A 13418-nucleotide genomic window follows, 5' to 3' on the forward strand; every position below is an offset into this window, starting at 1 on the left:
AAAATCCTGTTTGCATTGGATTCCTGCTGGATGGCCCAGCCACCCCGGCAGCGACTCGCCAATTAAATATCCATCAGTAACAAGGAAAACAAACTTGCGGGTCCCAAACACTCCACATTAAAAGTTAATAATACATCCAGCACCTGCAGCAATAGAGACAAATTAAGAGCAACAGTCAGCGTAACACAGTTGACAGAGGAGGGAGCAATTAACAGCCATAAAGCAATGAAGGGAAACAATTATGGGGTGTGCGTATACATACACACATGCATATGCATTAGAAAAGTCAACAGGCTGCCTCAAAAAATGGACTGCGGTTCACATCTCTGATACCCGGGAGCTAGAAAGGTGGAGGGAGAGGTGGCCAGTGCTGGTGATTAGATGTTGCCCTTCCTCAGAGGCGTTTCCAGTTGCCAGATGCTTTACAGAGCGATAACACACCAGGAAAGCTGTTACAGACACTGCAAAGCCGGGCAGGAGCTTTGCCCCCTTCTTTCAGGTAGGGAAACTGAGGCAAGGGGTGGGGAAGCACTTCATCTAAGCGCCTTATCTAATCCTCTGGGAGAGCCCAGAGGAGCTTGCAGGCCACTCTCCTGCTCCAGGTACTTTTATTTCCACCCTGCTGGGAGAAGAATGGGGGGCCACACAGTCACCTTCCCTTACCTCCTACCCCTGTGCCTCTCGACCCCGGCTTGGAGGGGGATCCTGGGCCCTGTATGGGGAGAAGGGCATTCTGGGCATGTTCAGGCTGGACTGTCTCTACCAGTGCAGGGTCCAGAGACCCGCATGGTGGTGGGCGGTTTTTTAGGATGCAGCTGTTGCCCGTCAGGACCTGGATGGTCACGTGCTCTCTTGACCCCCACCTCCGCCTCTCCAGCCACAGCCCCCTGTGCTGTGCCCAGGCTCCCCAGGCGCTCCCTGGTCCAGCCTCGGGAAGTTCCTTGAATCACCCCGCGGAGAGCTGGGCTGGGGCAGGTGGGCCACAGAGAGACATTGCTAGGAGAACGGCGTCTGCTCAGCAGAGGCAGGAAGAGCACCTGCCTCCAGCTGGGGGTGCAGGGGTGAAGCCCCCACCTCTCTTCCTGGGTCGGCGCGAAGCCCTGGCTCCACCAGACGTTCTGGCCCTAGCACGTAGAGCTCAGGATCCTGCACAAGGTCCCTGGCTCTGCCGGGTTTCCTGGGAGCTTTGCAGCACCTCTGGGTGCGTCTCGTCTGTCTCCACTCCTGTGGGAAGGACGAGGGTATCTTCATTTGCCTCCTGCTGGTTCTTAGCTGATGCCAGGGCTGCTGCAGAGGGACATGGGGGCATCTGAGCATAGGCTCAGGTTCTGCTGCCCAACCTTTGTGGTGTGCGCTAGAGCTGAGAGCTCACCCTGACTCTGCTACCGAACTGCCGCATGGCTTTGGGCACATCCCTTCTTCCCCTTTGCTCTGCTCCCTTGCTTTTCTCCCCTCTCTCAGGGGGCTTCTTTGGTGCCAGGCACCTGTGCCATGCCCAGCACGGCAAAGCCTTGGCTCCAGTGGCAGCTTCTCAAATCAAAATGCCTCCTAATCTGGAAGGAGCCAGTGGCATTTGCTTTCCATTTGCATTGGTGCAAGGAACGAAAGACCCCCACCAGCATGCGCTCATCTCTATGTCTGTGAGCCCTGGGAAGACTGCGGCGCCTTCCCCTCGCGGTATTGATCCCACATATTAAGCCATTCAATTATTTTGCTCTTTCAGGCCTCAGTCAATAAACAGTGAAGCTATCCAAGGGAACGACCTTTTCTGAGGGCCTGCTGTTGGGAATGAAAACCATGTTGCTATTGACCATCACCGTCTTCAAATACCACGGCAGGACCCTCTAGCTTGGCCTGTGAAATGCCTACCCAGGGAAGGGGGGGAAGCCAGATCCCCTAGTTTGCAAGATCAGGATGCCAAGCTGCGGAGGCGGGGGCTGTGGTGGGGTCGCACCTTCCCTCCAGTGTCTCCCTCCCTGCTAAAGGGCTTCAACCTGTCCTCCGGAGAGGTTTAACTTGGCCTCTGGCAACTCGGGGAGAATTTCTGCCGTGATGCCGCTCCCAGCGGCCTCGATCTTTCAAAGAGTGGGTTTAAAGCTTCTGAATGAGCGTCCTGCTTGGAGCTTAAGTTGAATAAGTCTGGGCAGCTCCAAAGGATGGCTTAGCTGGGTAAGCAGCATCGCGGCCCCGGTTTGGATCCCACCTGAGTTGGTTCAGCCGCAGCCAGGTGGGCGGCTTGAGTCCAGGCTTGTTTCTGGCTGGTCTCTAAGGCTCATGTCCTTGCTGTGTTGCTGTGAGCGGGGCAGTGTGCTGGCTGTCCTGGCACAGGACCCAGCTGATGCACACGCCAAGGCAGCGGGGCTGTTGCGAGGCACTGCTCTCAGCTGTGCTGCGTGCCCAGGGGCATGTCTGTGCCTTGCCATCCGGTCTGGTGCGTTCCCACTACTAAGTCCTGCAGGGCCCAGGACCCCCTCTCACTGCTGCAGTGCAAGGGGACTGATCTCAGTGTCTCCAGGTGGTATTTAATAGGGCTAATAACCCATCCAGGTTTTCCCCTCTGCTGCAAAGACCCAATTTTAAATTGCCATGCTGGGTGGGTAGGCTCGATTACCACCGGAGCTTATTTCACTTGTGGTTCCCCTCTCCCGCTGGGATTAAATGAAGGGAGGGATGAATGTGGCGCGAGCAAACATCACATCTGGCCATGTCCTGTTTATGTCTCATGCTAGACGAGCCCCCCTGTGAACTCCCTTGGACCAGCTCTCTCCCGTTGTCCCGGTGCCCACACCAGCTATGTTTCACCAGGGCGTCCTTATGTGGGTACGTGGCTTTCCTGCCTGCTCTCGGGAAGCTCCTGGAGGGCAGTGATCTCCCGCTGCAGCTCTATGGGGGAAGCTCTATATTGTGTTTTCGCTCCAAGCCCAGGGAGGGAGCAGACGGCTGTGTTTGAAGAGCCATGGTTTGTGAATGTGGTTAGCAGCCCTCCCGTCGCTCTGTCAATATGGATGCGAGCGGGAGCGCCTTGTCAGCAGCCGTGGCACGCTCTCTCTGCCGGAGGGGCAGAGATGCCCTTGAGGACAGGAGGAAATTCCTTTTCTCCCACTCCCAGTACATCTGTGGGGCAGGTGTTTGCTCTCCATCGGTGCTCTTCATCTTCCCGAGTGCGGATCTGGCAGCTTTACAGTGGATGGTCCCTGGATGGGAATCCCCTCCCCTCCGTGGGATGGCGTTCAGTGACCAACTCCCTCGCACGACCGGGACAAGCCACCCATCCCCTGGGATGCCTTGCAGTTGTGCACAGTGGCAGCTGCTGGATGTTCGACGCCAGACTGTGCCCTGGTTTTAAAACCCACAGATGTGCAATAGAGGCTGCATCATCGGGTCCCTACCCTGCAAGGTGTCCAGGTGCTGGGCTCCCACAGGGGGGAGGCAGATCTGTATAATCACTTTTGAGGGTCAGATGGTGACTCTGAGGTGCTCTGGGGGAAGGGGGAAAGGAATGGGCCAGCGCTTTATTCTTACCCATCATACAAAGGTGTAGTTTCTGCTGAGGTTAATTAGCAACCCCAGGATTGTCCTGTTGCTTCTTGATGAGGCGGAGAGCACAGTTTCGCCTCCCTTGATGTCTGGGGCACTGCCTTTCTAACATGGAGCACTTTTCTCACAAGCGGCTGCCAGGTTTTTGACTGTGTTTAAAATAGGCCGAGCGGAGGAGACGGAAAAAAAATAGTAATAAAAACCCAGGGATATTTTTAGAGAGTCTGAATGAAAATTGCATCCTTTCCGAGTTAATCAGGCATCACTGGCCTGGGCCTTGTGATTTCATAAACCCACTAATTTTCCAGGCTTCTGGAGAGTCTTCCTAGAAAGTCAGGAGACACAGGAGCTGTGTTGTCAGTGTAAAAGCAAACAAAACCTCCAGGGACGGCTGTGCCGCTTGGCCTGCTCTGCCTCAGTTCCCCTTGGCCAAACCGGGATAAAATCACGGCTCCCTGCCAGTGTGCTTCCACCCAGGCACCCGGGTGTGCCGTGGCCCCTTCCGCTATCAGCAGTGGTGGTGGTAATTGCTTGTACCGACACATCGAGGAACTAGGCTGAGACCCCCCGACAGACGTCACCCACCCTCATAGCTTTATTTCCAGGTTAGACTGCAGTGGACTTACCAACCTGGGCACATGAAGCAGTAGATCTTCTTCCCCAGGCCCGTGAAGCATCTGCACCTTCAGCAGATCTCTGTGCATCCCTGCTCCCCGGGGGATGGAAATCCAGGTCACCGGAGCGGGGAGGAAGATAGGCCTGGGCTCTGTGCAGTGGAAACCACCTCCCTGGTGTCTGAGACCGCACTGCTGGGTGCCCCAGCTGCAGTCTGGCTCAAGGATGCGCCCTGCCCATGCCCGAGCTGGGTGCCCAGGGGTTAAGGGGGGAAGAGTCAGCAGTGGCTCAGAGATGCCCAGACTCTCCCACATGTCGGTATTGATCTGCCTGTCCCCTGGAGTTTGATCCGGCGCAATCTCAACCCTGGGCCACTAATCGGGGGAGACAGGCCTGTTTTTTCATTGCCAGCTTAGTTTATAAATGCTATCAATTGCGGGAGCCTGCAGATGGGATCTGCGGGAGCAGGGCAGGTGCCGAGGATGGGCGTTCCCGAGAGGGGTCATCGGCACCGTCGCTTCTCATCCTGCCTGCCAGTGCTGCGCTGACGAGTCCAGGGCTGATGGGGCGAATGCGGGGGGAGGCCAAGTCAGCTCAGCCCCCTGATCGTTTTCTCCATGTCAGGCTGGATCCAGCCTGGCACTGCGCATTCATCGGTACTTGGTGTCCCCAGGATCGGTCCCGCAGGGCAGAGGTGGCCTGGATGATGCAGCAGAGATATTGGAGGGAATTTATACCCAGGCCTTGCACAACTCTGATGTCAGCCCTGGCTCAGACTGAGCCCTCTGCTTCTGGCGCAGGGCATGGGTAGGGGCACCAGGGAGTTTTCTGTCTTCGTTGGGCAAAGCCACCTAATTAGCACCTTCATTAGATGCCTTCCAAATACCCCTGCCCCAGACTGAAGTGTGAGCATCATTAAGATCTCCTTCCCTATCGGGCAATGACCCATCACCTTGGCATTGGGCTGTAGCTGCCCTAGCTGGGAGCCAGGCTCTATCATCCCTTTCTTTTTTTGCGGGGGGGGGTGAGGAGTGCTGCACCATCTCCCAGGCAAGGATGTGATGTGCTTTTAAATTGGGAAGCTGATGGCAGTTCGTTAGAGGCCATGCTCCCGCTGGCAGCAGGTTTTTCTCTGTGCTAAATAAATAAATAAAGCAGGAGAGAGAAAAATGGATTTTTGTCTTGTTGCCTTAATCTTAAAGAAAAGACAGCGAGAGAAGGAGAGCAGGAGGGAGGGGCGGCAGCAGGGCAGTCTCACGTCCTGGCCTTACAAGTCACCAGGCTGGACAGACCACTAGTGACAGGCCGGTGATTGCAGAGGTTTTGCAGAGGTTTTGGATCCGCTGACTCATTTATCCCTTGATCCACTTCTGAGGGTGAACATCTTCCCTTCTCTCTGTGACGGTGCCCACCCCGGGCAGCGAGGAAGGAGGTTGCTGGGGCTGTGTCCCTGTGGGTGCTCTGAGCCCCTGGTCAAGGCTGGCACCTTCCCATTGCCGTCGCACAAGGCCCCCGACCTGCTGTATGAAGCGGCATATCCAGATTGGAGGAATGGAGAAGAGGTTGTGCAGTGGGTCAGTGGTGGAGCTGGCTCTGGGGCATGACCACAGCTGGAGGGGTGTTGCCTACTGAATGCCCTGTCCCCCAGTGCCAGGCTGGCTAACCCCTAGCCACAGCTGCTCATACTGAACCCTGCTTTAAGTCAGCAGCTCCTTACTGAAGGCAATGTGCAGACGTACCAGGCTTGATCTTGGACCTGGGGATCTCAGGCAGTTCCCTGGAGAGCTGCAAGGATGCTGGACACCCTCCGTCTCCCAGCAGGAGTCCTGCCTGAAAGGTGCCCACCAGGAAAGTCAGGGCTGGACTGCACTTGGACAGCCCTGCAGAAGAAACAGAAGGAGGGAGGCTTGTGCGGCCCATGCCACGGGCGCCGTCTTCTTTTGGTCTGAGCTAGCAGAGGTGCCAACCTGCCTGCCATGCAGTTGTGCCTGCCTGCCACGCCTGTGTAGCCAAGAGTCTCGTTCTGGCTTTAGTGTGTCCTGGGAGGGAGACAGCCAGACTGACGGTTCATTTGAGGAGGGAATGTGGGGGCTGGAGCAAGGAGAGGGGGAGACATCAGGACTCCTGGGTTCTTTTGTGCCTGACTCACTTGAGCACGTCCCGTAGGCTGATACCTTCAAACCTGGCTGCTTAAAGTTGAACACCTGGTCCAGAATAGACTCGTTGTTATTGGCTGCCTCCAAGTCTGCGTTGCCTCTTGGGGCATAAACATGGATTTGGGGTGAGAGTTTCCAAGGTTCCTAAGGGAGTTAGGAACCCCAGTCCTGCAGAGGTTCTCTGGGGTTCGGGTGCATCAGTCTCCTAAGCTTGCAGCAGCCAGCCAGCAGCACGCATGCTTGAGAAACGCAGCCTGCAAGTAGAACAGGCTGGAGCTCAGCTTTTCTATTTGGGGAGGGGAATTTTGACATTTCCGAATTTGTTTTCATTCCAGATTGGAACGGAACGGCGTTTTGGGCCCCCCAGAAATGAAACATTTCCAGCCAACTCCTCGTTCTAACCTCTCTCAGCCTCATTTCCTTGCCTTTCGAATGGGCTGATCCTGCTGCAGTGGTGGAAGAGATCAGCTAGGGGAAGAATCTTTATTAGCATTTAACAAGATGAGTAAAATTGTGCAGGTCATTAATGCAAGTGAGAGGAATCTTATATAGCTCACCACAGGAATCCCTGCCACCGCTACTCGCCCTGTCTGCACTGCCTTGTATAAGCACAGTGCTGTAATATCCTCATCAGCTAATTGATTTTCACAACACCCATGTGAGGCGGGTGGGTACTGTCCTTCTGCGGCCAGAGAAATCGGCTGGCTGGGAAGTTAAGTGATTTGCTTGACGTGACCAGGAAATCCGCAGTGATCCAGAATGATCTCGGCTAGGTATTGCTCAGGTGCCTATCATCTGGGCATTGAAGCTGTCCAAAGGCCCCCCCTTTCCTGTCCCGTGCTTTCGCATTGGAAAGACACTGCCCATCTGCAAGATGTTTGTGGCTTACTGTTGAGACAGTGTTTTTGTTGAATGCTCAGTCGTGCACTCTAAAATGGGGAAATGCATGTCGAATGAGGCTCTTTTGTAGTTAAAACCAGATCCATCTACTTCTCGAGGGGCAGAACATCTAGCAGACATAGGAAGCTGCATCTTAAGGTGCCGTGACAGTCTTACAAGCTCTTTGCCACAGCGGACGAGAAGTCTTTGAAGAAGTGCTGCGCTGCTGTTAGCTTCCCAGTGTGGTGCACCTTTGTCAGGGATCGCGCCATGCTTCGGGAGAAGCTGCTGTTTGCTGTAATGCCTCTTTGCAGCCATTCCTGTAGCAGACCTTCTCCAGGCATTCACACTGGGCTGTGATTCCTAGATGAGAACGTCGCCTTCATGCTGTTTATAAGCACCTCTGCCCAAGGACTGGCATGCAGACTACAGTATATTTGGGGGCATATTATATCTGAGAAAATATGATATATACAACCGAGTCGCACCCAGTCTATGCATTACCCATTTCCGTTCCAGCAGGAAGCCAGTGCATAACTCAAATGTCTGCAGCTGCTCAGCCGTGGGGGTAGCGATTCTTGCCTATCTCACCGGGTGCTCTAGGAAAGGAAAGAAGGTGAGCGAGCTCTCCAAAAGCCTTGGATACGGCCCCAGCCGTTATCCTCCTCTTTCTCTGGGCCCCATATCCTGGCATTGCAGCTAGGATGCCACGACATCTTTCTTTTGGCCGCGATGTGCCGTAATCCGGGCTTTAGCTTGACGGACGATGTCAGGAGGAGTCGGCCACACTCTGATACCCAGCCGTTGTCTGTCCTCCAGTTACCAGGATTTATGCCAATGAAACAGGAAGCCGGAGGGAGAGATAAATTAGAATTATTTTTAATAAAATGGAGATCATTTTTAATCACGTTTAAGTTATTTTTCTTTAGCTGGCTCGCGCTGTGTAGATTTCCCTGAAAAATGGGGAACTTTCATCTCTCGCTGCTTGGAAATTAATTCCGCCCTGACAGCCATGGTGCTTAATGGAGATAATAACTATTAGTTCTACCCGAGACAGCATATTCCATTCTGCGGGGCCGGGGCTTTCATTTTTCTCACTGGATTAGACTAAGTCCTTTGGCAGGCACAGAAGCCCTTGAGCAGAGGGGCTGAGTAAAGGACAGAGGGGTGGGGAGGGAAGGGTGAGTTAGTAAGCCGTGTAGCTATTCCCAGTTTGGGTGGATGGCATGCATCTATCTATCTGTCTATCTACCTAGTTTTATACCTCGGCATCTGGGTGCCCGAAACCAACATGCAGAGGAGATTGTCAAATGCATATGTGGCTTTGTTGTATTTGGGATGGATTTAGCTCTGTGAGCCAGAGGATTAAGACTAAACTCTCCCAGTCAGCCGCATGGTGTAACGGTGTGAGCTGGGTTTAGGAGCTGGGAGACTTGGGCCTGATTTGTGGGAGGACTGAGTGCCTCCCACACCTGTCAAAAGGGCCTGGGGATGCTCAGCCTTTCCTCTGGTCAGGCCTTTTGTGTGCCGGCGTGGTGGAAATGGGGTGTCCCTTGTGTATTGTAGGGACCAGGACGCTGCTGGTTAGGAGGTGAAGGGTTCAGCCTTGGCTCTGCCACTGGCTGGCTGTGAGAGAGCAGACCTCAGGCACCTCCCTTAACTTCCCTGAGTGAGGCTTCAGCCAAGCTCAGACCCCGTCTGCTGGCTCACACATGGGGAGAGACTGCTCCTGTCTAACAGCCTAAGCAGGCCAGGTGCCCTTGGGATGTGCAAGGAGCTGACTTGCGGTAGGTCGGACCCCTGGGCCCGGTCCAAGCTTCCTTTTTTTCCTCCAACTAGAAAACTGACCGAGAGCCCTGAAGCCCAAGCTCCATTTCAGCCTGAGCTGAGCTGGTGACTGGCATTGGATACTCACTGTTAGGGATCCTGGGCCTGACTCTGGCTTAATCCCGGGCTGGGACCCCCTGTCCTCCATCCCTGAGTCTATACCCCTCTGGCTGCTCGGGGTGTCCGCAGCAGGGATCCCTGGCCACGGGTACTACGGCGATGGAGTGCTTGTCCAGGCCCGGGGGAGCGGGCTGGGAGATGATGGAGGGAGGAGAACACATGCTTTTTGCTCTGCTTCCCTGGCTCCTGTGGGAGCCACCAGCCAGGGCTCATCATGGTAATGGATTCATTAAGGAGTGAACGAAGTTCCTGAGCACGGCTGCCTGGGGGCGCACAGCCTGCTCTTCCCTGCTGCTCTGTGGCATCCAGCATCCTTTGGCGTCCAGCCATTTCAGCATCAAGAAGGGGAACTGGCACGGGGCAAAGGGGGTTTCTCGGCTTCTTTGGCATTGTGCAAGCCTAAATGGACCCAGATATTGGCACCTGGGGGCGCTGGGAACAGGAGCAGGCCTGGCCAGACATCTCCCATGCTTGACCGGCCCCAATCCTATGTGCTGGCAGGACTGTGCTGCTCTCTGGGGCTGAGGATGAGTCAGGGGCTCTGTCATGCCCTGGATCTGGCATAGCTTAGGCAAGCATAAGCTGGTGAGGGCACCCAGTATGGGGATAGGGGCTCCACTCAGCTGAGCACCCCTGCAGGGCAGGGGGAGCCCAGGCTGCAAGTGCCTGTCCTGGGGCAGTAGCAGGGCATCGAATGCGGCGCTGCCGAGTCGTGTGACCAACGTCACCGGGATGCCAGAGCTCGGAGAAGGATCCCCACGGTCAGGATTGCAGCCTAGTCCTGGCGTTGCTGGAAGTGCTGTGACCTCTGATCTAGCTGCTCTGTCTGGACGGGGGTGCCCCTACTCATCTGGGCAGGATGTTCCACCACTCGCCACCCAGGGGCTTCTTGGCCCTTTCCCTTTCAGCGGCCGGGGCTGCCGGAGGCAGGTCCTCGGCTGGCCTTGCCCCGGTGCCATGCAATTCCAGAGTGCCTCCCTCCCATGCTGGAGGGGCAGAAAGACCCAGCAGCAACCTCCTGCCTTCCCCAGGGGCATTTCAGCAGCCTCGGTCCCTTCTCCTGTAGTGAGAGCAGCCTTCAGCTACCTGCCGTTGGCTTGGGTTACTCTCCCTGCCTTGCACTTGGGGATTCCTATACATGCCTTTGCGGCGCCGCTCCTGGCCTTTCTCTGGCAAACTTTGGAGGTGTTTCATGGCCTGTCGTTGGACTGCGAGGGCCTGACAAGGGCAGAAGTAGCTCTGGGCAGGCTGGGAGGGGTAGTGGAAAGCCTCGACTAGCCACTGCAGTGGGTTGGGGCAGGGGACAGGGCTCCACGGGGAGCTGGGCACTGCTTTGCTCACTCCACCGCCTTTGACTTCTTGCTTGAGGGTCAGTGTCTGTGAGAGGAGGCCAAGCCGGAGGGGGTGGGAGAGGGCACGTGAGTGTGTGTAGTGCCTGGCCAGGCTGGCATCACTTGGCTCCTCCATGCAGCGCTGGGGTCTGGCGGGTTTAGTGGTCTGCTGCCACTGCCTTCTGCAGGGGCATCCTCCATATGAGCAAGCTCTGAGCTGCCTGCCTCTGCCCTGCTGCTCCGCCTCGGTGCGTGGAGGAGGTCTGGGAATTAGGGCAGGGTTGTGCTTGCAAAGGGGAGGCAGTGGTGTCTTCATTAGGACTGCGTGTGGGGAAGGGCACTGCCAGGGCACCTGAAAATGCACCTTAATCGGAAGCAAGTCCCCTGATCTCCCGGTTCTGGGCTCCCTGCATGCCACGCGGCTGATGCCCCCGTGTCTGACCCACAGCCCTCTCTCTGCTACCCTGCTTACGGTTCACCTAATCCCCCCAACACACTCATTATCCAGCTCCGAGGATGCGCGCTCTGCCCACCTGCACTGTGCTAACCCTGCGCCCTCCCTCCCTCCTCTGCTCAGGCCTCAGCACGGAGGGGTACCTGGGCACCCTTCACCATGCTGGCAAGGTAGACGGCATGGCGCTGGCCTTCTCTTTCCAAGGCAGCTGTTTTGCCATCCTGGACCGATGGGCAAACCAGCGCCTGCTCCCACGACGAGCTGCCGGGGCATAAACTCAGCAGCTTGGCCTGGCCTCTCCCTCTCTGCCATGCCCCATGCCATGCCCGGTAGCTGTGAATAAGCACGGGGAAGCCGTCTGGAACAGACCGTGGCCCTGATGGAGAGAGCAGCACCGCTGGCTCGGCGCCCTGGGACCAGGCTCCTATTTATTAATGGCGCGAGCATGCGGGCGGGTAATTTCCATCCCATTTGCCGCGGTGCTGGCCCGCCGCCGGTGCCAGTTCGGCTTAGACAGATGCGTCGCGGCCGGTGGAGGAACGCCAGCGCGGCTCCCAGGCCCTTTGTTTCCCAGCCTCCTCGGCGAGCGCGGCATGGACAGGCCCTTCATCAGCGGGTAATATGACAGACTGACAGGAGGCGAAGCCAGGCCCCGAATCCTATAAAAGAGGGCTGTAAATATGAAGTTAATGGAGCCTGAAATCCCGGCCGTTTGCTCGACGAATTTCCCTGACAGAGACTTAAGGGCCTGTTATTTGTTAATCGGCTCCGGGGATTTATAGGCCAGCAGGGGAGGGGTGGCTGGTTGCGCTGAAGGACGCGGTAACCTAACGAGCTCCCCTTGACGATGGGGAATGTCTCATGTCGCCTCGTGGCCCAGCCTGGCCACTGTCTGAGCCCGTTTTCGGTTGCCAGCCCCCATGGGATGGAGAAGCAGGGGGGCGCTGGGCATGAAGGGCTGGCACTCAAGGTCCCCTTGTTGGAGATGCTCAGAGGGGGGTTTCTGCTGTCATGGACCCGTCTCACTCTCCAGGCAATGATTTGGCCCGTGTTGCTTCATTTTGGCAGGGCTGGGGGCTTCCTCATCCTCCCTTTCCTCCATGCAGCAGGGTGGGTTTCCTGGAGCTGTGGTTTCCATGCACTGGGATGCAGATCAGGCCTCGTGGAGGCTCTTGGGCACGTGTGGGTGCTCTTTGGGCCATGAAGCCTCGTCCCTGGGTTTGGTCCCCGGTCTGCATTTGGATGCCCCAGCCGTCCGATGCCTCTGTTACCCGCTAGCTGGGCCCAAGTCTTGTGGAGGCGAGTCTGAACGGTGCCAGCCCCACATCTGCCTCCCGCTGCAGCCGGCTGCAGCCTTCCCCCATCGCTCTTGGAAATGACCTGCCTCGGGACTGCTGAGTCGGGAATCTGAGGCCGGAGACGCAGCTGGGATCTGCCGCACAGGGAGCAGAGCAGAGCCTGCTTTGCTGCAAGCTTCCCAACCTTGCCTCCTGCAACAGGGGGTGCAGGGGGGCTGCCTCCGTGGCTCGCTGGGGGCTCGCAGATCTGCTGTTCTCCAGGGGATCAGGAAGCAGGCTGGAAAAGCTGCCAAGTGAACAGCAGAGATTGTCAGGGCAAGCAAAGCCCCAGCAAAATCCAATGAGAAATCAGACCTGAAAATAATATACTGAAGGGAGCTGGGAAATCTTATCTTGCTTAACTTCTTCCAGGCTACATACTGAGATCTCCCTGGGGATCTGGACAAGAAGGTGTCACATTCCCAGGGCAAATTGTTTTGATGGGTAGAGCCATACCCTGAAATCTATCTGCATTTCTCTGACGCTAGCTTGGCAGGGCTGCAGCTGGTTGGTGTTCGCATGGGAAACCCAGGACGGTCTCTTCTAGGCTGACGTGGCTCAGTGTTGTCACCCATCTCCTCTGGTTTGCCCCTGCAGACTGAGCAAGCACCTTCTCCCCTTCCTGCCCTGAAACACCTGCCTATTGCTGCCGTGTGCTGCCAAGCCGCTGCCATCTTCCTCCCCAGAAGCAGCTGCATTTCCAGCAGTCTGTGAAATGCCGTGTGGGTTATGAAGTGCTTCGACAGGGATGAAAGGAAGGCTGGATTTAGGGCTATTACACTGGGCTGGGAGTTGGACTATCTTTTGTGACTCACAGAACATGTCTGCACAGAGGCAGCATCTGTCCAGCAGCCAGCATAACTAGGGGCGGTGGTATCAGATCATCCCAGAGCAGGCTGAGCTATTCCTACCCCTTCCGCTTCTCGGATTTGTGCCCACGGATTCCTGGCATGCCACCGCTCCATCACCCACTGCAGAGGACTCCTCCCTTGCCTTGTTTGTCACCAGAGCTCATGCCAGATTTGGCAGCCAAACTCTATTATTAAATTATTGTGCATCTTCCGTGCAGTGCACACGGTGTTACTGGCTTGTGCGTGCGCCCCGGGAATGGAAGAAGGCCAGGGCAGACCCCGCCAGGAAAGCTGACAGCGGCATGTGCACC

At 56.3% G+C, this 13418-nt stretch overlaps 1 long non-coding RNA gene across 1 annotated transcript; it reads left to right on the top strand.

Moving 5' to 3' along the window:
• The first annotated feature begins 369 nt into the window (after positions 1 to 369).
• LOC149859412 (uncharacterized) lies at positions 370 to 8091 on the top strand. The gene is made up of 2 exons (XR_016443564.1): positions 370 to 499; positions 6644 to 8091. It is a non-coding gene; the product is annotated as an uncharacterized LOC149859412 (long non-coding RNA).
• Positions 8092 to 13418: the final 5327 nt, after the last annotated feature.

This window comes from Crocodylus siamensis, chromosome 7 (assembly GCF_052110815.1).
Source record: "Crocodylus siamensis isolate JL-2025a chromosome 7, ASM5211081v1, whole genome shotgun sequence".
Taxonomy (NCBI): Eukaryota; Metazoa; Chordata; order Crocodylia; family Crocodylidae; genus Crocodylus; species Crocodylus siamensis.